Source organism: Helianthus annuus, chromosome 14 (genome assembly GCF_002127325.2).
Source record: "Helianthus annuus cultivar XRQ/B chromosome 14, HanXRQr2.0-SUNRISE, whole genome shotgun sequence".
Classification (NCBI taxonomy): domain Eukaryota; kingdom Viridiplantae; phylum Streptophyta; class Magnoliopsida; order Asterales; family Asteraceae; genus Helianthus; species Helianthus annuus.
This window is the reverse complement of record NC_035446.2, coordinates 131601766-131626666: the sequence shown is the minus strand read 5'-3', so window position 1 is coordinate 131626666 and position 24901 is coordinate 131601766. Positions and strand designations below refer to the sequence as shown.

At 40.2% G+C, this 24901-nt stretch overlaps 2 pseudogenes; both read left to right on the top strand.

The window, feature by feature from the left end:
• Positions 1 to 10672: 10672 nt before the first annotated feature.
• LOC110903772 lies at positions 10673 to 18960 on the top strand (annotated as a pseudogene).
• A 1675-nt stretch (positions 18961 to 20635) lies between these two features.
• LOC110903773 lies at positions 20636 to 24671 on the top strand (annotated as a pseudogene).
• Positions 24672 to 24901: the final 230 nt, after the last annotated feature.

Below are 24901 nucleotides of genomic sequence, written 5' to 3'. Positions count from 1 at the left end.
TGATAAGGCCACGTTGACTGAGCATATGAAGAAGAAAGCTCTTGATGATCATAAGCGTCATCTTGATGAACAAGCTGCTGCCCTTCTTGCGGCCAAGAGGGCTAAGCTTCAAAAGGATGCTTCTGAATCTGAAGTTGATTTGGGTGTGTTTAGTGGGGGTCGAGGTGTGTTTAGTGGGGGTCGAGGGAACTTGTTGGAGGAGATATTTGCTGCTTTTGCTCCTCGCCCTGGTAACTGAGTTTCCGTGTATGTTTCTGGTATCTTTTCTTTGGTTCTTTTTATTAATTGTAGTTTTATGGCAGCAACCAAGACTAGCAAGAAGCCGCGACCGGTGGATATTTCTCATATTACTCCACCTACTTCTCCTCCTTCGAGGACTGTTGGCTTGACTCCTCCTCGAGATGGTGCTGATGCCACTGTGAGGGGCGGTGAAGGGCTTTTTGAAGGTATTTTTGAGGGAGGTGACGCTGCTGGAGGCGACGGTGCCGGAGGTGATGTTGCTGGAGTCGATAAGGGTAAAGGTGTTGAGGTGGAGATGGAGTCTAGTGAGACTACTCCGCAACAAACCATTTACACAAAACGTCCTCCTGGTGGGGGTGGGGCTACTTCTGGCACCGTGCGGGACTCGCACTTTGAACGTGTTCCTGATGATTCATGGGGCAATCCGGCTTGCGATGATATGCCTCATGTTCCTCGTTGGAGCCTTACTCAGGGTTCTCGCATGACTGACTTGCAGAATTGTCAGGAGTTTTTCTCTTTATCCCTTCCTCCTGCCGAGAGAATGTTTCAGAAAAACCGCAGCCGCTTTGCCCTTATAGATGATCATGTTACGGCTGGGGTTAACTTCTTTGCCACTTCTCAGGAGATTCTTCGCGAATGGCGATCTATGGGAGAAGAAACTATGGCGTTTGAAGAGGCTAAGAAGGCGTTTTCTGAAGAGAAAGAAAAATTTAACGCAGAGCAAAAAGGTTTGCAATGGCGGGTTACTGAGGCTGAACGGAAGCTCGAAGAGCAAAAGCAGTTGAATGAGCAAAAACAAAAGGATTGGGAATCCGCATGTGCTCGTACGAATACGGAGATATAGTCGCAGCGTGATGCTATTGTGCGGCTGTCTGGTGAGAAGACGGCCCTTGCTGAAGAGGCTCATCAGGCGCGTCTTGCTGCGGAGAAGAAGGAGAAGGAGTATGTTGCGCGGATCGATAAGCTGGAGCTTCTTGTGTAGGAGAAGGCTTCGGAATGTGAGGCTGCTCAGCGTCTTCTTGATGAGAAGACGGCTGAGTGCCGTGCGTCTGAGCTACTTGCTGAGGAAGCCTCAGCTGATAGTAGGTGGTTGCTATCCCGTGGCGTTCCATTGGTAATGTTTTTTGCTTGCTCTGTTGTTGTCTTCCTTTTTATTTTTACTTTTGTGTATTTATTTCTGCTATCTTGCTCGACCTTGTTTTTCATGCAGCTTGATGATCGTATCTTGCATTCTCCTGAGCTTGCCCGCTACATGTTTGAGTTGGGTGGGGCATGCTATAATAGTGGCCGCAAGAATGGGTATGCTGAAGGCAGGTGTGCCGCTGTAAACAATGAGAAGGATTACCACTTTGAGTTGTTTAAAGAGGATTGTGAAGGTGCTTATGCTGCTAAGCGCCGAGAATTTTCGATGCTGGATTTTGCTGTTGTTCGAGCCGCTGGTAAGTTGGCTCATAAAGCGAATGGGGTGGCTTTGTTGAAAAAAGCCTTAGGAGAAGAAGGCGATGATGCTGCTGGAGGTGCTGGCTCCAGCCATACTTGATAGGTTGCTTCCGGCCTGCGTGCCGTGCATGGCCCTGGATGGGTTTGTAATGATTGTTTTTGAGACAATTTGAAATTTCTTACCTGTGGTGTTGTGTATTCGACAGATATGGTGTTACTTTGATTATGGTTATGCAAATTTTGGAATCGTCATAATATGTGCATGTTTAATTACTTTGATTAGGTGTCACGAATGAATGATGGCGCTGACAGGTGATGTTGTGTTACTACAACGTTTTTTATTCTGTCGTTTAAGTATGCGCGCTTGCATGTGACGTACGAAGTGATCGAGTTGCAGGTTATTGTGTGAGCTCAGCTGGGATCACAGCCTTGGGAGCATTACAATGTTTAGTTGCCTTGCTATCGATATTTTCGTGTTTATGTGGGCACGAAGTTATGTTTTTTGGCGTTTTGTAGGCTTTGGTTGTGTTTCTGACCCGGCTGTTCACTTGGTTGTGACGAGCCTTGGAGGTCTACAACGTTTCCTATGGTCGAGCCATTGATGTTTTCGCGTACGCCCGAAGTAATAAATGCAGTTGTGACAAAAAATTTGCGTGAAATAAAGGTATCCAAACACTTCTTGTATTAAGTAAATGTGTCGGCGATTCGCCCTATACGATTACATGTTTATATGTAGCATTTTCGTAACTGTTGGGCATTCCAGGTTCGTGGAACCTCTTTGTCGTTCATGGTGCGTAGCTTGTATGCTCCCTTGCCGAGGACCTCATCAATGATGTATGGGCCTTCCCATTTGGGAGCCAGTTTCCCTGGTTTTTCTGCGTTGGACGCTTCATTGTCCCTTAAGACATAATCGCCTGGGTTGAAGGTGCAGATCCGGACTCGGGAGTTGTAATACTTTTCAAGCTTTGATTTGTATTTGGCTTCATTGATTGCAGCCATCTCCCTTCGTTCTTCTAGGAGGTCCAGGTCGATCCTCCTTTCTTCTTCGTTATTGATCAGATTCATGGAGAGCATTCTTGGAGATGGAAGCCCGATTTCTGCTGGGATCACAGCCTCGGACCCATAGACCAAGCTGAAAGGTGTTTCTCCATTGCTTGTTTTGGGCATTGTTCTATGGGCCCATAATATGCTTGGTAGCTCATCGACCCACCCTCGTCTTTTTTCACCGAGCCTCGCTTTGATGCCATCGACGATGCTCTTGTTGACCGCTTCAACTTGACCATTCCCTTGCGGATGTGCGACCGACGAGAAGGTATGTTCAATGTTTAGTTCCTTGAACCATCGTTCGAGATCATCTGCTGCAAAGTTTGTACCATTGTCGGTGATGATTCGGAGTGGCAGGCCGAACCGGCATATGATTTGTTCCCAGATGAATCGTTTAACGACTGCCGATGTGGTTGACGCAAGTGCTTTTGCTTCCACCCACTTGGTGAAGTAATCGACCGCGACGATGATGAACTTGACTGCCCCCGGAGCTTCTGGGAAAGGGCCCACCATGTCTATGCCCCATTGCTGAAAGGGCCATGCGGTTGTTACTGGCACCAACTCGTTTTTTGGACGCATGGTTTTTGGTGCATGCCGTTGGCAGCCGCTGCACTTTCTTAATTCCTTCACGGCATCGAGGTGCATTCCGGGCCAGTAGTAACCGGCGTTCATTACTTTTGCCACTACCATGCGCGGCCCGGCGTGGATGCCGCAGATGCCTTCATGTACTTCCCGGATCAGATAATTTGCGTCGTCGGCGTCAACACATCTTAGCAGCGGGCCGAGATATGACTTTCGGTACAGTATCCCGTCTGCCATCTGATAATGTTCTGATTTATACTGGATTTTCCGCGCCTCAGCTTTATTTTCTGGAAGTATCCCGGACTGTAAGTACATGATTATGGGTGTCATCCAGGACGTGGTTCCTGTTTGGATGACGCTGACTTCTCTGAGTGGAACAGACGGGTTGCTTAAAACTTCTATGCGTACGTCTTTGGCTAGGTGCTGGAAACTTGTCGACGCAAGCTTGCTTAAGGCGTCTGCCGGCTTGTTTTCACTGCGGTTTATGTGGTGCACCTTGTAAGAATAGAAGGTTTGCAGCAACGTCTTTGCTTGGTTGAGATAGAGTGCCATTATGTCGCCCTTGGCTTCGTATTGACCATTGATTTGGCCTGCTACTAACATGGAGTCCACATGTGCCTCAATGTGTCGGACTCCCATTTTGATTGCCAAACGCAAGCCGGCCAGAAAGGCTTCGTACTCTGCCTCGTTATTTGTGCTCTTGAAGTCTAGGCGTATGGCGTAAGTGAACTCGTGTTTGTCAGGGCTTACTAGCCGTAGCCCCGCGCCTGCCCCATCTTCGTTGGATGCACCGTCTGTATACAGCAGCCATGGCTCTTCGGTTTGTTTTTTCTCCGCTTTCTCCATCGCCTTACACTCTCTGTCTTTGTCATCCGGGACTTCCGTCATGAAGTCTGCCAAAACTTGGCCTTTGATCGACGGTCGTGGTCTGAAGACTACGTTGTGTCCCCCTAGCTCTATCGCCCATTTGGCCAACCTTCCTGATATTTCCGGCCTTGCTAGGATATTCCCAATATTGTAATTTGTTAACACGTGGATGACGTGATTGGCGAAATATCGGCGCAGCCTTCTTGACGCGTGAATCAATGCAAGGACAAGCTTTTCCATGATTGCGTATCTGGTTTCTGGGTCGGTTAAGGTTCTGGACACGTAATACACAGGTGTTTGGACACCTTGTCGATCGACCAGCAATACGGCTCCGACGGCCCTGTCGGAAGCTGAGAGGTACAAGACCAAAGGCTCTCCTTTGTTTGGTGCGGTTAGAGTTGGCAGCTTGATGAGACAGTCTTTCATCTCGCGGAACGCGTTTTCTGCTTCCGGAGTCCATTGGAATTGGTTTTTCTTCATGCAGTTGCGTAAGGTCTTGATGAATGGGAAGGATTTTGCTGCGTGGTTGGCTAGGAATCGATTGAGTGCTGCCAATCGTCCTGCGAGCTTTTGCATGTCTTTGACGTTTGCTGGTGAAGGCATCCTCTCTATGGCCTGGACCTTTTCTGGGTTCACCTTAAAACCATCTTTAGTGACTATGAAGCCCAAAAACTTTCCTTCCTCCATTCCGAATGAGCACTTTGCTGGATTCAGTTTGATGCTCACGCTGCGCAGCGTGTTGAAGGTTTTCTGAATATTTGCCAGTATCGCGCTCTCCTCCTTGCTCATGATTACCAGATCATCCATGTATACCTCTATGTATTTACCGATGGCGTCACTGAATGTTTCGTTCATCAACCGTTGATACGTAGCACCTGCATTCTTTAAGCCGAACGGCATCTTGGTGTAGCAATATAGCCCCGTTGGCGTGCGGAATGCGGTTTTATCCTCGTCTTGAACAGCCATCTGGACCTGGTGGTATCCTTTGTAGCAATCCAGAAAACATTTCCACCGAAACGTTGCCAAAGAATCTATTTTCTCGTCTATGTCTGGCAAAGCATAGCAGTCACGGGGACATGCTTTGTTCAGATCCTTGTAGTCGACACACATTCTCCAACTACCATTCGGTTTCTTTACCATTACTGGGCTTGCTACCCACGTTTGGTACCGGACTTCCCTGATGATTCCTGCGTTTAGCAGTTCTAACACTTGTTCTTTCATTGCATCGTGTTTGATGTCTCCCAGATGTCGTTTAGCATGCACTACTGGCTTTGCATCCTCTGAGACATTTAGCCGGTGTTCCGCTATATGCCGTGGAACACCAACCATATCAGCCGGTGTCCAGGCGAACACGTCCATGTTGTCATGCAGTAATTTCTTTAGCGCCGCACGCGTTAGATCAGACATTGCGGGTCCCAGAGTGACTGTTTGTTCTGGGTACGCGCTATTCAATACCCATTTTTCTGCCTCTTTGCGCGGTGCGGGCTTGCTTGCTTTTGCCGGCCTGATTTCATCTGTTGCTAGCACTTCCTTGCTTGCGTATATCAACGCAATGCCTGTTTCGGTTGGAAAGCCTATGGCAGAATGTGGTGCGGAACAGATCATGCTGAAATCTCCTTGGGATTCTCGTCCTAAGAGGATGTCATGTCTTGAATGTGCCGGTAGCACCATGAATGTGACTTCTTCGGTTCTTGAATTTCTCCCATCAGAAAGCAATACTGGGAAGGATATTTGTCCTAGGGGAAAGACGGCCTCATTGCAGAAACCAGTTAGTGGGTAATCGACTGGTTCTAGGCGCGCCTTATCCTCTTGGTCGAATTGATTGAAGCACTGTTCATATATGATGTCTGCGGTGCTCCCGGGATCAATAAAGATGTAATCTGTTTGGTAGTGGCCGATCACCCCTGGGATGACTATTGGCCGTTTTTCTCTTGGACCTCCCCTGACAACTGGGAACACTACTTGCTTCTCGCGCCATGAATCATCCTGCGCGCGTTTGTTGTAGTTTTTTCTTGGTCGCCGTGGACCTCCTTGCACCATATGAGTTTCTAGCTTTCTGAGCTTCTTGTTGTCTGGACCTTCATCTCTTCGTTGTATCTGGCGGTAATCGCGCTTTCCTCCTTTGACTAAGTGACCGAGCTTTCCGTCTCTTAGAGCTCTTTCGATTTCTTGCTTTAAGCTAAAGCAATCATCGGTCAAGTGGCCCGTATCTTTGTGGAATTCACAGAAGAGATTTGGGTCCTGACCCCTTTTGTTGCGCATCTGCAAGGGTGGTTTGAACTGATGGTTCTCTGTGGCTAAGACTTCAGAAGGTGTTTTGGTTAGTGGAGTCCACTGCTTTTCTATATTTTCGCGCTTTACTTCTTTTCGATGGGCTATCTGATTGATCGTATGGCGTGCGTCATCCCGTGGGGGGCTTCTTTCTCTGTTCCCAGAAGCCCTCCAGGGTTGATTTCTGCCCCTTCTGTTGTTTCGATCGTTATGGTTGTGTGCGCGCTGACGGTGATCATCACCGGTCAGTTGCCTATCTGTCTGCGCAATGGTCTTGGCCGCTTCAATGAAGGTTTCCCAGTCTTTGGGTCCTCTATCTCGCCCTTTGATTCTTTTAACCAGATCGTCGCACTTGACCGCTCGCATGAAGTGTGCACGCATCATTTTCTCTGGTATGTCTCCGATCTCTAGACATTCTTTGTTATACCTTGTAATGAAATCTTCTACACTTTCATAGTCTTTTCTCCATATGTTCAGACAGTCACCTGGATCTCTGGCTTGTCTTCGTTGCTGAGAGAAGTGTGCCAGGAACTTCTCTCGAAAGTCGACCCATGATTTGATTTTGCCAGCCGGTAAGTTGTCGAACCAAATGCGCGCCGCGCCAACGAATGTCTGAGCAAACAGGTGGCACCATGTTGGTAAGTTCCATCCGCCTGTTGCTCCTGCACCTTTAAACACCTGGAGGTGATCGTCTGGGTCTGTCAACCAATTGTATTTACCCACGTTGTGTGGTAACTTCGTTTTGTCGATGGCCGCGCACGCGATTTCTGGAATGAATTTTGAATTTTCAGCCATGTCCTCAGGACGATAGCTCAAGGTGTAATCATGCTCTGCTTTGGGGTTGTACCCCGCGCGCTTGGTTGGTTTGTATGCCTCGTGTTCTGGAGGAAGTATGCTGAACACTGTGGATTCTGCCTTGTAAGTTGGGTCGTCTTCCTCCTCTTCCCATTCTGTATTCATGTTGCGTGCGCCCAAACGGGTTTGGATCGGCCTTCATTGTAGATTGGAAGTTTGGACGAAGTTGCTCTCTGTTTCAGCATAAGTATCGCGCGTGTCTTGTATGCTGGGTCTTCTGACCTGTTGCACTGGTTCTCTTTCTGGTCGTAAGTTCCACGCGTTTGTCTGCTGAGCCGTGTGTGTACTCAGAGACCTTGGTTGTGGAGTTACGAATGCTGATTGGTTAGCCTGTGCTTGGAGCAAGGCTTGTTGTGCGCTGAGCTGCGTATAAACGAGGTTTATAGACGCCATCTGTTCGGCATACCAGGAAGCCAGAGTTTTTCCTTCGGGTAGCCCTAAGAGTGCAGAATAGTTGAGTTGTGCTTGTTCCGATGGCACAGAGGGGCCTGGTCCATGGCTTACAGTCTGCATCGGCGGCGGTGTTTGGTGTAATATCCACGTTGGAGGTTGGAGAGCGGCCCCGTTTGTGGTTTGAGTGATGATTCTTGCTGGTGTTTGGAAGATGGGTCCAGTTGTGGTTTGGCTAGCAGCCCTGGACGCACTTCCAAAAATGGATGGAAACTCGTTGTTCAGCTGACCTTCTTGGATGGTCTCGTTCCTTTGACCTCGTTGGACGTGTGCTGTATCCGAAACGAGTTCAAAGGAAGAGATTTCTCCGTCAGCTGGGTGTGAATGATTCTGGTCTGCCATTTTCACGAGTGTTTTCTAGAAGAGAAAAAGAGGTGAGAGTGGTTTTGCAAAACAGCGGATGGCGCCAATGTTGAAACAATGGTTAACACAAGGATAACCACGTGGGTCGTTTCACTTATGGGGTTCAACCTCTTCTCTTGCTCGTATCAAAGGCCTGAGATCTGCAAAACAGTAAACACCGTTAGTCTCGTTAAGAGGGGGAAGGGGGTTTTCTCTCTTAACCAGGCTCCGGCGTGAGAATAAGTACTGCTCTGAGATGAATAAAACAGTGTGTGTATAGAGTGAGTAAAGAGAGCCAAGATCCTGAACCTGAATGATGAAGGGTCCTATTTATAGCCGGAGGGTGAAGAAGGAGGAAGCAGCTGTGCCAGCTGTGGGTGCGCGCCAGCTGTCCGACCAAGGGGAATATCCTCTTGGTCTGCTCTGTCGCGAAGGGTGTAGTGGTACACGTGGCGTCCTTGTATTCGCTTGTGCTGGATACCTCGTACTGGTCGTGTCAGGCCTGCTCCCTGGATTGCCGCAGGCCTATGTGGCCTTCTGTCAATGGTGACACGTGTTGTCCTTTATGTTGGGCAAAGCATCTTTGGTGCCAGCTGTGAACCGCCTAGGTGTCTTCTGGAAGCTTCTAGAAGGTTCTGGTGACATGGATGCCTTGTGTGCACAAAAAGTGGTGTGGTCCCTGCCATGTAGGCAGGGAATTGGGACCATACCTCTTCAACGCCTAACGCGCAACGCGCGGAATCTAAAGCACTAGTTGTCAAATAAAAAGTTAAACACAACATCAAACTAATAATAAGTTTATTTGGTCAAGCACATGCCTAAGATATTCGTCAAACTTAATTTAATTTATTTTTTAACAAGGTGGCATGTCATTCGTAACCCCGTGACAAGTCAGTAACCCAATTTCGTTTTTCCTGTTTACCGAAATTATATTTGTTTGTGGGCCCATAATTTGAAAATTAAAATACAAAGTTAGCATAACGATTAATCAGTCTTTATTTATCTAACTACGTGTTCATGTAGAACTCATAAATCATATAAAATCAAAGTAGTAGTTAAAAGTTAGTCATGGCTTTCTCTTGTTTCTATTTTCTTATGCTGGTTTTGCCCGTTTCTAAATCCGTATACTTCCAAGTACCTCGTTTCGATTCGACTACAAACGACGTGGTCTATATAGGCGATGCAGCACCGTCTTTCGGCTCAGTGAATTTCAACAGTATTGTCTACGGTTGTCGAGTTGGCCAAGTTTTATACAAACAAAGAGTTCCGTTATGGGACTCGAATTCGGGGCAGCTATCAGACTTCATTACTCATTTCTCTTTTGCGATCGACATAGAAGATTTTATGCCATACGGCCATGGTATCGCTTTCTTCCTCGCACCAGTTGGTTTCACAAGTCCTCTGAACTCAGCTGCGGGTTTTCTAGGACTTTTTAACTCCACAACGAGTGATGATCCGTCTCAAGGCCCGATTGTTTCAGTAGAGTTTGACTCGTTTTCCAATCAAGAGTGGGATCCACCCGTCATGGTCTGTTTTTGTGAAAGCTCCCTCATTTCCTGTCGAGGCTAAAGAAATCGTGTTAAAAAATTGCAAGAATCGGCAAGAAAAGATGTTGAGAGGGCTTTTGGTGTTTTAACGGGTAGATAGAGTATACTACACCGACCGGTTCGTGCGATGAACAAGAAAACAATACATAACATAGTATATGCATGTATCATATTGCACAATATGATAATCAAAGAAGACGGACGTGCAATATCTCCGGATTGGGTGCCGGATCCTCCTACACAAGTTCAAGTTCCACAAAATATCCAACAAGAATTGCGTGATGAAGAAACTCACTTTCGGTTGAGATACGATTTAATCGAACTAGTAGGTTCTTTAGGTTTAGAGTTTCATGAGTCGGACGAGGAGTAGAGTTTTTTTAGTATTTTTTTAAATTGTAGCCTAAAATATTTCTAGTATGTTAAATTGAACTAGTATGTTTTAATTTTAATGAAATTTATAATTTTAATGTTTTATTGTTAATTTCTAATTTAAAAATAAAAATTAAAAAAATTTGTGAGTGACGCCGCCACTACAAAATGCTTGTGAGTGATAGAATAGTGGCTGATGACATGGCAGGAGTTGATTGGATGCTTGTGAGTGATGAAATTTAATCACTAGTGACCACTCTCACTTCTCCTAATGTTTAATTTATAGAACTCTCAAATAAAAAGTTGAACACAAAATCAAACTAATAATAAGTTTATTTGGTCAAGCACATGCCTAAAATATTCATCAAACTTAATTTAATTTAGTTTTTAACAAGGTGACATGTCACTCGTGGGACCCATGATTAAAAAAAACAAAGTTAGCATAACGATTAATCTGTCTTTATTTATCTAATTACGTATTCATGTAGAACTCATAAATCATATAAAATCAAAGTAGTAGTTAAAAGTTGGTCATGGCTTTCTCTTGTTTCTATTTTCATATGCTGGTTTTGCCCATTTCTAAATCCGTATACTTCCTAGTACCTCGTTTCGATTCGACTGCAAACGAAGTCGTCTATATAGGCGATGCAGCACCATCTTTCGGCTCAGTGAATTTCAACACTATTGTCTATTGTTGTCGAGTTGGCCAAGTTTTATACAAACAAAGAGTCCCGTTATGGGACTCGAGTTCGGGGCAGCTATCAGACTTCATTACTCATTTCTCATTTCTCTTTTGCGATCGACATAGAAGATTTTATGCCATACGGCCATGGCATCGCTTTCTTCCTCGCACCAGTTGGTTTCACAAGTCCTCTCAACTCAGCTGCGGGTTTTCTAGGACTTTTTAACTCCACAATGAGTGATGATCCGTCTCAAGGCCCGATTGTTTTGGTAGAGTTTGACTCGTTTTCCAATCAAGAGTGGGATCCTCCGTTTGAGCATGTTGGATCAATAGGAACTCACTTTCTTCGGTTAGTTACACTAGCTGGAACGCTAGTTTGCATAATAAACAAACTGCTAACTGTTGGGTTTCGTATAACTCCACCACCAACAATCTCAGTGTCTTCTGGACTTATGTAAGGAACCCGAGTTTTCAAGGGAATTCGAATCTGTCGTATCGAATTAACCTCAAAGAGGTTCTTGTTTCCAACTTTATTTTTTACTATTGTTGTTATTATTTGATTTATCATTTTTCAAGTATTTTAGTCATAATTCTATATCTAGGTTGAATATTAAAATAGTTATTAACATTTTATAATTATTATTAACTGGTTAGCTTTATAATCTCACTGTATAAACATATCTGGTTTTCTGTTATTCAATACACAGAAAACATTATTCACCGATATTGTTGGAAATTTAGATATTATGAATGGATATTAATTTAGTGAGATTATAATTTAATGAAATTATAATTATTTACTAGATTATTATATGGAACATAAACTCTTAAAAAGAGTTTTTATGTCAATTTATTAGTGTTTATTAGAGTTTATGTCTCTAATAAATCTCTAACTAAGTACTAGACTCTTCATATGTAACATAAACTCTTAAGTAGAGTTTTTATGTCAATTTATTAGTGTTTATTAGAGTTTATGTCTCTAATAAATTTCTAATTAAGTGAGACATGTCTCTACCCATGTCTTTTGTATTAATAGTAGGCTATGTGCCTAACTTGATGGGTTGTAGATATAAAACGACAAGAGTAAGAATACAAGTAGAAGATATAATATATGCATGAAGAGTCTTTGGAGAAGTAGTATTTGATGACCCATATGTTGGGAACATATAGAGATAAGTTTCTCTACATGATTCAACTACTTTTCTATTTTTTAGTTTCCAAAAGGTCTAACACTATGTTTTTATCCGGTGTAACCTCGGGCGTGTGGTCATTTCCGGCAGTACGTACTGCTTCGGCTGTTGTACCCTGGGAAACAGACGCGTCATCTTTAGTAGAGGCGCGAAATCTGTTTTAAGGGAAGCGTGTTGAACACGTGCCTCAGCCACAACCATCAACATCAGTTTGTTCATTTTTGCAGCCAAGAAGGATCGCAAAAGGAGACGCGGTTCAAGTTCTCGTAGCAGAAATTGTACAAGAAGACGCTTCTCAAGCTCTTGTCAAAGACAACGATTTGAATCGATTTATTTAAATATGTTGTATCTCATATTTAATTTTGTATGGATTTGTACACGGTACGGGTACTACAATTTCCCCAAAAAATTATGTAAAGAGAGTATCTTTACAATTTTATATTTATTTATGTAATTTTTATTATAAAATTGTGACCCATGTCCTACAAACTTAAAACAGACTTCGTGAGATTGTGGCTACAATCTTAAAACCTTATTTATAAGGATTTTGGGTTCACGAAAAAATTTATAATAGAAAAATAGTTTTTAGAGATTATGATCTTATAATATTTTTTTTTGGGAAATATGTTAGTAGTACAACTTGTTGTGTTTGGATTTATTGAGATTGAGACGATTTTGGAAATCGTTAATTTTTCTAACTTTGTGTTAGATGGGTTTAATAGTGTAAACCATATGTTTTTTGTAAACGTTAATTTCTCTAACGTGTGCGTTAGACCGACTTTATTTTTATAAGCAATACGTTTTTTTGTAAACGTTTCATGTTCTAACATGCTTGTTAGAAATGATCATATTATTTATATAATATGGTTTAAAAAAATGAGTGTTTAAAATAAGTTTATTTTATATAAACTAATAAGCCTTATAATGATTTTTGTAATCATTTATTTCTACACGAGCGTGTTAGAATTGGGTTATTTATACAAACTAATAAGTTTTATGACGGTTTTTGTAATCGTTTTATGACGGTTTTTGTAATCGTTTATTTCTAACGAGCTTGTTATAATTTATTTATTGATAAGCTTTATAACAATTTTTGTAATTTTTTTACTTCCAACAAAAATGTTAGAAACTGTTTATAAAACTGTTAAATTTGAAAATGATTTTTGTAATCATTTATATTCTAACATGTGTGTTAGAAACATTCATGGGAAGTGTTAGTTTGGACAATTTTTTAATTGTTTATTTTCTAACGTGTGTGTTGGAAATGGCTTATTTATTTAAACCATATATGTGTTTATAGCAGGTCGAATTAACATTTTGTGGAAATGTTAATATTTCTAACGTGCGCGTTAGAATTTCTTTCATTTTAACATGATTGTTAAAAATGGTTAGATATAAATGCTTTGAAATGTTTTATGTAATCATTTGATATAAGTAATTTGTTGTAGCATTGATTTTAATGAATATAAACACTTATTTTATTCTTTGTATGGTTTAGAAACAAAAAGTCATACATTGAAGCTGATGTTTGATTGGCTTCAAGATTCAAATCACAATAAAGTGATGGTGTAGTTGTGTGGGATTTATCACCAATCTTAATTTGTGATTTCTAAATCCATTTGAGTGAAATTTTAATTACTAATTAAACTCTTCATATGGTGAAACTCTTGAGTAGAGTTTTAATGATGGCATTGATGAGTTTTATTAGAGTTTAAATATATAATTATTGAGACTCTTAACTCTTCTTATGGTGAAACTCTTGAGTAGAGTTTTAATGATGACATTTGATGAGTTTTATTAGAGTTTAAGTCTATAATTATTAAGACTCTTAACTCTTCATATGTGAAACTCTTGAGTAGAGTTTTATTGATGACATTTGATGAGTTTTAATGATGACATGTAATGCTTTAATTTGGTCATGTTTTATATATATAAAATGACCTAAATTTCTAACACATGTGTTAGAAAATGTGTATCACGAATACAAGGTTAGAAATTGTTCATAATGAACATAAATGTTTTATGTAAACATTTAATTACCTATATGTGCATTAAAAATGATGAGAAATTGTTTATTTTATAAACTATATCTTTGGAAAACGTTTTATGTAAACGTTCGATTCTATAATGTGCTTATTATAACATTTTTTTATCTAACATGCTTGTTAGAAAATGTTATTTGGTGAAAAACAAGTTGATGTTGTTGTGAACAAATTTAATTATTCAAGTTTACTGCTTAAATGTAGTATTTGTAACAACTTGGTGTTGTTTTAAGCATAATTGTCCAAGTTTAAAGTTTCAAGATGAAATGGGGAACTTGTACTTACAAGTGCATGGAGTCTTATTAAGGGAGTACCTCAAGACATGCCATGGGATGATATTGTTGAGAAGATTTCAGTCAGATTATAAAGTGTTGAAGATAAAAGCACTTTGCTATTGATGTCTACATATTGTCTATGCTTCCGCTTAAATTTCAAAAGTGATTGACATTTATGATTTAGTTTCCAATGTATTTTATTGTTTTGTGTTCAATATCTTCGGATAACACATGCAATTTTTTACAAAGAAATAAATCACTAATGTTTGTGACGTATAAATTATTTTTGTGAAAATAATTATAACGCCAATTATACATGTTTAACAAAATATGGTTTTAAACGGATAGCACATGAAAATTCTTGGACATAAACAACTTAAGAGTTGTTGCATTGACTAAATGTCAAAGACGAGACATCAAATGTGTAACCACATCATGAGAGAATAATGAAAGAACGTACTAAGTGTATTGAGATGAAATACACAAACGAGATTCATGTCGACATACTTCGTTAGGAGTCATTGGAAAATTCATAAGTGTGAATAATAAATCTTGCGAGATTTGTTCCAAGTGATCTACATGTAGATGTGTCTACCACTTGATTATTGTTAGAACTATATGGAGATTTTACCTTTATTTGGAGAGCATCCTAAATATACATATCTCCTAATGAATAACAATAATTGTGTGCAAATCACTTATAGCAAAATTATGAATGCCATGTTGTTGAGTGTCAATCTAATTGACTCTATGTCACACATAATAGTGATTGTAGACGAGGAACATTCATCTTGTTGGTGATGAATGTGTTCACCAAGTGACTTGGATTAAGACTTATGTTTAAGTCCTTATGAGTCAATGGTAAAGTGTTGGAGATCAAAGGTAAACAAGTTATGTTCCTTAAATGAATGATAAAATTTAGCTATGTGCTATATACAATAATTTGTGAGACCTTCCTAAATATTGTTGTTTTAGGATTATGAATAAGTCTCACTATTTTGTCTTAACAAGGGATGAATGTTGAAAAGTGATATTATGATATCCTTAGGGCTGTGAAGAATCAGAATGATGCATCTTCTGTTCACATGCTAAAGTATTGTAGTCTAAAGCATGCTAGACTAGTACTTGGTTAATTGTGGGTCTTGACGGAGACTAATTAACTCTAAACATTCAAATGTGTATAAACACAAAAAGAATTTGTGTATAGACAAAGTTGAGGGAGAATTTTCATTCATTATAAGAAAAAGGCATGTAACATTTTAAGAGTTTGTTCGAAAAGCTAATGAGGAGAACTCATTGTCTAAGCTTATTCTAGATGTTAAATTAGAATTATTCTAAGTTGGTGACAAACTTATGCCAATGGCATGTGTTGCTTTGCTTAGCTCGGAAGCTTATGTAAGCTAATGCAATATGAGTTGAATCAAATGGCAAGAAATGTGGGGGAAGATCCATTTAAGAAACAACCCTATAAGGGTATATAGAAATGGTTCTCATTAACCCATCTAGATGTTATCCAATAACACTTAAATGTGGGGGTGTCTTGCATTTGTACCATAAAATTTTGGCAATAAGGATTTTGTAATCCAATCTAACATTGCAAACAGACGACTAAGTGGAGGACACAAATGTCGTACTGCATAATGGAGATGTGTTTGCCTTATATAATAAATGTATCATTCTAAGACAAATATTATAACTAGATTTAGGTGGCCACTGAGGTTATAGTCTTAGAAGTTGACAATAGGCAATGTTAACTTTCGAGTTACGAACACGTCATGACAATTGATCTCAATTGCAAAGTTATCTTCAGTGACTTGTCAAAGACAGATATAATGTTATGGATCCAACAACCTGAGGGTTTATTAGAGATCAAGTTGTGGAATGAGACTAAAGCTCATGGAAAAAGGGTGTGTGAAGGAAACCTACCTTAGTTGACTGGAGATCCCAAGATCTAAGTTCAATAGGACAACGAATTCATATGCCTAAGGGCGGTCACTGTGGGGGCATAGCTGATATGCATAAGCTAGTATATATGGTCATATATACCGCCTAAACGATAAAAGGGTGTTTAAATACGTCCTAGTACATTCCAATGAAATTTAGTGACAAATTGTGAGGCTAAGCATATTATGAGGTAAATGATTTTGCGTAATCATGATAACTACGATGCTTTTAATGATTTAAGGAGAATCACCTATGTTAGAGAGAAGTGGGGTCGCTTCGAATGGAATTGGGGGCACAATTTCTAGAGCTCTCGCAGAACCAGGAAAGTGTTCCACGACCATTATTGGACACGACTATGAGGGGATGACCCAGCTAAGGAGAGTATTGGGTGAATTGTATTGTCGTCTACATAAATGGGGGTTTGTTCAAGGACATCGTGTCTACAAACCGCTAGGAGGCTAAGTATGCTTCACAACGGAAAGTTCAAAGGGACACCTACTTATCCGGCAATACTCAACTGTCGAGGTTCCATTGGAAACTTTGTGTTTTGATCAATCTCCATTCATGTGGGGGATTGTTGGAAATTTAGATATTATGAATGGATATTAATTTAGTGAGATTATAATTTAATGAAATTATAATTATTTACTAGATTATTATATGGAACATAAACTCTTAAAAAGAGTTTTTATGTCAATTTATTAGTGTTTATTAGAGTTTATGTCTCTAATAAATCTCTAACTAAGTACTAGACTCTTCATATGTAACATAAACTCTTAAGTAGAGTTTTTATGTCAATTTATTAGTGTTTATTAGAGTTTATGTCTCTAATAAATTTCTAATTAAGTGAGACATGTCTCTACCCATGTCTTTTGTATTAATAGTAGGCTATGTGCCTAACTTGATGGGTTGTAGATATAAAACGACAAGAGTAAGAATACAAGTAGAAGATATAATATATGCATGAAGAGTCTTTGGAGAAGTAGTATTTGATGACCCATATGTTGGGAACATATAGAGATAAGTTTCTCTACATGATTCAACTACTTTTCTATTTTTTAGTTTCCAAAAGGTCTAACACTATGTTTTTATCCGGTGTAACCTCGGGCGTGTGGTCATTTCCGGCAGTACGTACTGCTTCGGCTGTTGTACCCTGGGAAACAGACGCGTCATCTTTAGTAGAGGCGCGAAATCTGTTTTAAGGGAAGCGTGTTGAACACGTGCCTCAGCCACAACCATCAACATCAGTTTGTTCATTTTTGCAGCCAAGAAGGATCGCAAAAGGAGACGCGGTTCAAGTTCTCGTAGCAGAAATTGTACAAGAAGACGCTTCTCAAGCTCTTGTCAAAGACAACGATTTGAATCGATTTATTTAAATATGTTGTATCTCATATTTAATTTTGTATGGATTTGTACACGGTACGGGTACTACAATTTCCCCAAAAAATTATGTAAAGAGAGTATCTTTACAATTTTATATTTATTTATGTAATTTTTATTATAAAATTGTGACCCATGTCCTACAAACGATATCTCTTTCAGGTTCTTCCGTCATGGGTCATCATCGGCATAACCGCTTCTACCGGTCAGTTCATGGAGAAACACACACTTCAGTATTGGGACTTCAATTCCAGCTTAGATATAACAGAGGAAAGCAAAACAATATCACAAAAACTGAAGTTAACAGTGGGCATAACAGTGCCATTAGGTGTTATATCAACAGTATGCATACTCGCATACACGATTCGTTCAACATTCCGAAAAAGACATAGAGAGGAAGCAGTGGAAACTATCAACTTAACCTCGATTAATGAAGATCTCGAACAAGGGGCAGGCCCCAAAAGTTTTTCTTACAGGGATCTTGCTCTGGCTACTAATAACTTCACTGATGATTTAAAGTTAGGTGAAGGAGGATTCGGGTGTGTTTATAGAGGATTTATGACGCGTGAAAGAAGACTAGTGGCGGTTAAAAAGATTTCGAAAGGATCGAAACAAGGGAAGAAAGAGTATATAACCGAAGTCAAGATCATTAGCAGTTTAAGGCACTGAAACTTAGTGCAACTCATCGGTTGGTGCCACGATGAAAATCAATTTCTACTAGTGTACGAGTTTATGCCGAATGGTAGTTTAGATTCTCATTTGTTTGGGAACATGCCCACTCTTGCTTGGGGTTTAAGGTACAAGATATCATTAGGTTTAGCTTCTGCATTGTTGTATCTTCATGAGGAATGGGAACAATGTGTGATACACCGCGATATTAAATCAAGCAACGTGATGTTGGACTCAGGGTTCAATGCAAAGCTAGGGGATTTCGGGTTGGCTAGACTTATGGACCATGAGTTAGGCCCACAAACCACGGGTTTAGCCGGAACTTTGGGCTACATGGCACCTGAGTATGTACGAACCGGCAAAGCTAGCAAGGAGTCAGATGTATATAGTATTGGGGTGGTTGCTATTGAGATTTGTTGTGGAAGAAAAGCTAGAGATTGCATTGATGATGATTCTGAAATGGCTTTGGTGGATTGGGTACGGTTTTTGTATAAAAAAGGAGAAATTTTGTTGGCAGTGGATGAGAAATTGAATCAAGATTATGATGAAGAGCAAGCTAAGCGGTTGATGATGGTTGGGTTATGGTGTGCACACGCTGATCGCAGGTCAAGGCCGTCCATAAGGCAAGCGATTCAAGTGCTTAATTTCGAGGCTGATGTTCCTGATCTTTCTATGAATGAACCTGTTATAGAGCATCATGCATCGAATAATCAGTCAAGCAGTTCTGGCGATCCATATTTAACTTCTTCGAGTATTAACATAGGTCGTTAAACAAGTACGGTTTTTGTTAGTTAAAAGACCCGAGTGTTTTTATTATTTCATATTTGTAAATACACTTCTTTCTTGTGATATGTTATTAGATTGTATTTGTTGGTTCGTATGAATGGTTAGCTTGTGATATGTTATTAGATTGTATTTGTTGGTTCGTATGAATGGTTAGCAGTTAACTAAATATATTAGTTTTATCTATGGGAGAGATTGAAAACAAGTTCTGGATTATAATAAACTATGTCTATGTGACAGGTATGTATTACTTTCCTTCTTGACCAAGCATAGTACAATAACAATTTATGGACTATTTTGTGTCCCAGCTTCAAGCAGACATGTGTTCAGCGGGAAAGGATAATTTGCTATTGTTTTATTTTTGTGATCCTAGACTTGTTAAAAAAGTGGGTTAGAGAGGGTCTAAGTCAAGGGTGGAGACTGGAGAGGGCTATTCAATAATTTAATTCAACCCAAAAGAGGGGCACTCTCTTCAGGTGAACCCACTATACACACCACCATCAAAAGCATCGCTTGAAAAGTTGCTACTCGTCCCCGAGTTGTAAAACTCGCCTCCCATACTCGCATGGGTTGTGGCGGTGTACCCAATCCAACACGCCTGACCCGCTACCAATCAGGTATTGCGTCCCCTCCACCCTAAGGTGGGTAGAAAATGTGAATAAAAATAACACAATAGACCAAATCAACTGTTTGGACCCCAATTTTGACTTTGATGGTTTTTCTCTAAAGTTCATGATTTTGAGTGATTCCACTTTTGGCGCGGAGCGGAAGCAAAGTAAAAGAAAATCATCTTATGAAGAAAATTGGAACATAATCGAATTACGAAAATCAATATCAAGCTCCCTTTTTACGCAAGAACTTTTATTTAAGACCGGCTCCAATACAACGGCCTGCATTTACTACATGAATTAGTTTTTTAATGAATGGTCCCACCCTCTCTTTGCACTTGGCTGCACTTCCCCACATACAAGCCCTTCACTTTATCCTTCACTCCATTCCATCCTTCCCAAGTGCAGCATGCCAGCTCATTAAATGCATCCCCCAACATACGCATTGAGGGTAGTGTAACTGGTGTTGTTAGTCATATGCGAGTGAAGTAAAGACTGGCCGCCTATAAGCTAAACCTGAGTTCTAAATAAAAGCATAAGTTGATGTACTCTATGATTTACACTTCTTTACAAACGTAACAAAATCAACAAAAAAGCGTGAAATTGGGGAAAAGGTCAAAGGTGAAACCAAGGCTCCATACGAAGGAATTCGGTCCTTAGGTATGGGCAAACCAAGGTTCCATATCTTGCCCTTGGCCCAGTAAATCTAGATAGATTAAAAGTTACATGTTGCACCCTTTTTCTAATATATAATTAATTCATACATTTAATATCTTTAATCTCTATTGTATTTGATCCGGTTATATTTTGGGTTTTTATTATTTCTGTTGAAGTTGGAAAATACATCCCGGAAAGAAACAGTCTTCGAAGTAACAAGAAAGAGACAGGATTAATTATTCTGTGTGTTGACTAAAAGTGCTGAATAGCTCATTGTCTAGTATATTTAGAGATCAAGCATTGGAAGAATATGATTTAGATTTAATATTTTAATTTCTTGATGGTATACATTAGTAATATTTTAGTTTTCCTTGGTCTTTATTAAGGAGCCCATGGCTATGATTTTCTTGGTGTGTTCTTTGTTATTCTTATTGCCTTTTTCTGAATCAGTATATTTCAAGATCGATCGTTTCAATGCCACAAATATACGCTATTCAGATTATGTCATGCCTTCTGATGGAAGCATAGAGTTCAATAAAGTCAATTATCGTGTAGCTCAAGCCATATACTGTGATGCAGTCCCGATTTGGGATCATAGATACGGTAAGCTCACCGATTTTACCACTCACTTCACTTTCATCATAGATACACAAGGTAACTCCACACACGGTCATGGGCTCACTTTCTTTCTTGCCCCGACGACCTTCCAAATACCGCCCAACTCAGCCGGTGGCCTTTTAGGCCTGTTTAACACCACTTACGCCAATTCACCCCTAAACCAAATGATTTTTATCGAGTTTGACTCTTTTGTTAACCCTGAATGGGATCCCCCATTTGAACATGTGGGGATCAACATTAACTCGATTAGTTCTTCTAATTTCACTGCATGGAATGCTAGTTTACACAGTGGAGAAACTACAGATGCCTGGGTATCTTATAACGCCACCACTCAGCTTCTGAACTTGCGGTGGAGCTATGATGCTAGAAATGATTTTCGAGGGAATACGAATACCAGCAGTCTTTCATAGAAAGTTGACCTCATGGAAGTTCTTCCTGAGATGGTAATTGCCGGGTTTTCATCTGCCACCGGTGCTAATGTAGAACGACACATCCTTCAATCCTGGGAGTTCAATTCAACTTTGAATCTTAAAGAAAAAGTTAAAGATAATTTACAGGAATGGAAACTAGCAGTGGGGATAACAGTTCCTCTTGGAGTTTTGGTTCTGATAACCGTGGCAACATGTGTTGTATTCAGAAGAAAACAAAGAAAACCAGAACCTGCAAAGAAAGCGATAGAAACTTTTTCCTTGTCATTGATGAATGACGATCTTTATTAGATGAAACAATTATTAAACTTAATTTATGATATGTATATGTATTCGTATGATAATATGATAACTAGAACTCGATATGTATATATGATAAGTCAAGGTGGATGTTATAAGCGGGTAATTTAAACTGCCAATGACAGTTTCCCGCTTGAATTAACCGCCAAGTTTGACATGTATATAAGTGTAAGGACCGGCATCATTTACCGGTACCAAGACACTCAATTTCCTTTCGTTAATTGTCTGTCCATTCGTTTGTTTATTATCTGTTAATTATGTCAAACAAGTCCGCTGCAAACCATTGTTTGAATCATCTGCAAGATGATGATGTTCAGATCAAACCTGTGTTAACCCCAACATGTGGTATCAGAGCCACGGGGACAACACTTCCCTGTCAACACTGCAATGACAAAGAATCCAGACGACCACTGAAAATGCATCGAACAAAATTATGTTATTATTGTCATCGTCCAGGCCATTTCATATACGACTGCAAATCAAAGGAGAATGATGAAAATACACAACTGATCTCTCAAGCAGTAAATGCAGGAATAAGAAAACAAAGAGTATCAGTGGAAGAAAGAAACGAGATGATTGTGACTGGTTCAGAAGGCGGTACATGGGGAGACATATGGTATGTTAGTCTTTCGTTTACACAACACTATGCCGGTAATCTAAATGTTTTTAAACGTATCAAACATTTAGTGGGGGTTGAAACCAACTCGGGGGAAAATGATTTCTTGTTTATGAGGGGTATAGGGATTGTGGAAGTCAAATCCAATAACGAAAAACTGTTAATTCAGGGTGTCTTATACACACCGGAATTAGACAGAAACGTACTCAGTCTGAATCAGTTAACTATGCAAGGCTTTACGGTTAAGAAGGACGGAGATACTTGCAAAATATTTCCTATGTTCTCATCTCCAATTGATAACACAGTAAATGAAATAACGGGGTTAACGAAGGAAGATGAACTAGGCCTAAAGGAAAAACAAAAGGTCATACGGCTAAATGATGTAAATGAAAAATATAAAGAGGAATATCTTAATTCCTATTTCGAAGATTTACATGTTTCCTCCGATGAAACGGATTGGAGTGTGATGATCATAAGGGCTTTGGAATTCAATGATTTCAAAGATTGTGTGAATCTGTTAAATATGTTAGAAGATAGCAAGTTTGTGTTCCATTACAAGTACGAACTCGAAAAGAAATTCGACGAAATGGTGTCTTGGTTTCTTATAAGTTTCCTGGGTATAACAACAAGGCCAATGCCTCCGGTTATGACCGAGAACAGGAAAGTGGATCTGCTGAGTTTATACATGATTGTGGAACGGGATGGGGGTTACAACAGTGTAACCGAAGATAATCTCTGGCCGATTATCGCCAAAGACATGGGCTTTGAATACAAGGATGGTGAATACATGCGGACAGTTTATGCCATGTATTTAGACATCCTTGTGTACTATTATAAGTTTAAAGCTGTGCAGACAAAAGCCAACGATTCAGAAAGGATGAAGGATAAGCAAGATGCACCTGAATGCAGTCTCGAAAGGAGCACAAGTGCTGAAGAAGTCAAGAATGTAACTGAAGTGGAATCCTTTGCGCTGTATGCAGAAAATAGTTGGGAAGGAGCATGGAATGCACACAAGAAACGAAGAAAGTTTAACTTTGATCATGCAAGAAAAGCGGTTGAAGAAGCAAATGCAAGCGTTCTCAAGGGTGTTTCTAAACGTAATTAAGTTTAGGGGGAAGTATTAGATGAAACAATTATTAAACTTAATTTATGATATGTATATGTATTCGTATGATAATATGATAACTAGAACTCGATATGTATATATGATAAGTCAAGGTGGATGTTATAAGCGGGTAATTTAAACTGCCAATGACAGTTTCCCGCTTGAATTAACCGCCAAGTTTGACATGTATATAAGTGTAAGGACCGGCATCATTTACCGGTACCAAGACACTCAATTTCCTTTCGTTAATTGTCTGTCCATTCGTTTGTTTATTATCTGTTAATTATGTCAAACAAGTCCGCTGCAAACCATTGTTTGAATCATCTGCAAGATGATGATGTTCAGATCAAACCTGTGTTAACCCCAACAATCTTGAACGAGGAGCAGGCCCGAAAAGATTTTCTTACAACGATCTCGTTTCAGCAACCAATAATTTCTCAAATGACAGAAAACTAGGCCAGGGTGGATTCGGGTGTGTCTACAAAGGCTACTTATCACGTGAAAAAGTGGAGGTTGCTGTAAAGAAAATTTCACAGGGTTCAAAGCAGGGGAAGAAAGAATACATAACAGAAGTGAAGGTTATTAGCAGTTTAAGGCACCGAAACTTGGTGCGTCTCATCGGTTGGTGCCATGATCAAGCTCAGTTTCTGCTTGTTTATGAGTTTATGCCAAATGGCAGCCTAGATTCTCACCTATTTGGTCAAAGGACTCCCCTTGAGTGGGCTGTGAGGTATAAGATAGCTATGGGTTTAGCTTCTGCGTTGCTGTATCTGCATGAAGATTGGGAAAAATGTGTTGTGCACCGTGATATTAAAGCGAGCAACATCATGCTTGATTCCGGGTTCAACGTGAAGCTTGCAGACTTCGGGTTGGCTCGGCTCATGGACCATGAGTTGGGTCCACAAACAACTGGTTTAGCCGGAACCCTTGGTTACTTGGCTCCTGAGTATGTAATGACAGGAAAGGCTAGCAAAGAGTCAGATGTGTATAGCTTTGGGGTGGTGGCATTAGAAATTGCTTCTGGGCGAAAGGCCATAGATGGTGTTGACTCGAATTCTGATCTCGGGTTGGTGCAGTGGATCTGGGGTTTCCTCGGGAAAGGTGAGCTGCTTTCAGGTTTGGACCGGAGGCTGAAGGACTTTGACTTGAAACAGGTTGAGTGTTTGATGATGGTGGGGTTATGGTGTGCACACCCTGACCGGAGTCTGAGGCCATCGATCCGGCAAGCAATTCAGGTGCTGAAGTTTGAAGGCGTGGTCCCAAAACTACCGATTAAGATGCCGGTGCCAATGTACTACATAGAACCAGATGCTCCTAGTTCTGGAGCCGCTTCGATAACTTACTCTAGCATTGATCTGATCCGTTGAACAAATTAAGTGAGCAGCTCTCAGAAATACAAACATAAGTTGTATTGTTACATGGTTCGGGTATTTGCTCAAATTATGATAATATTGATTGTTGATATTGAAAGAATCTTTGCTTGACTCACAGTCACTTTAATTAATTCTTCTAAACACAACTTTGACAATTGATATCAGCTGAAAATACTTATCAAAAACTTCTTATAAACAAGATAAAAAGCGTGTCAAACAATATT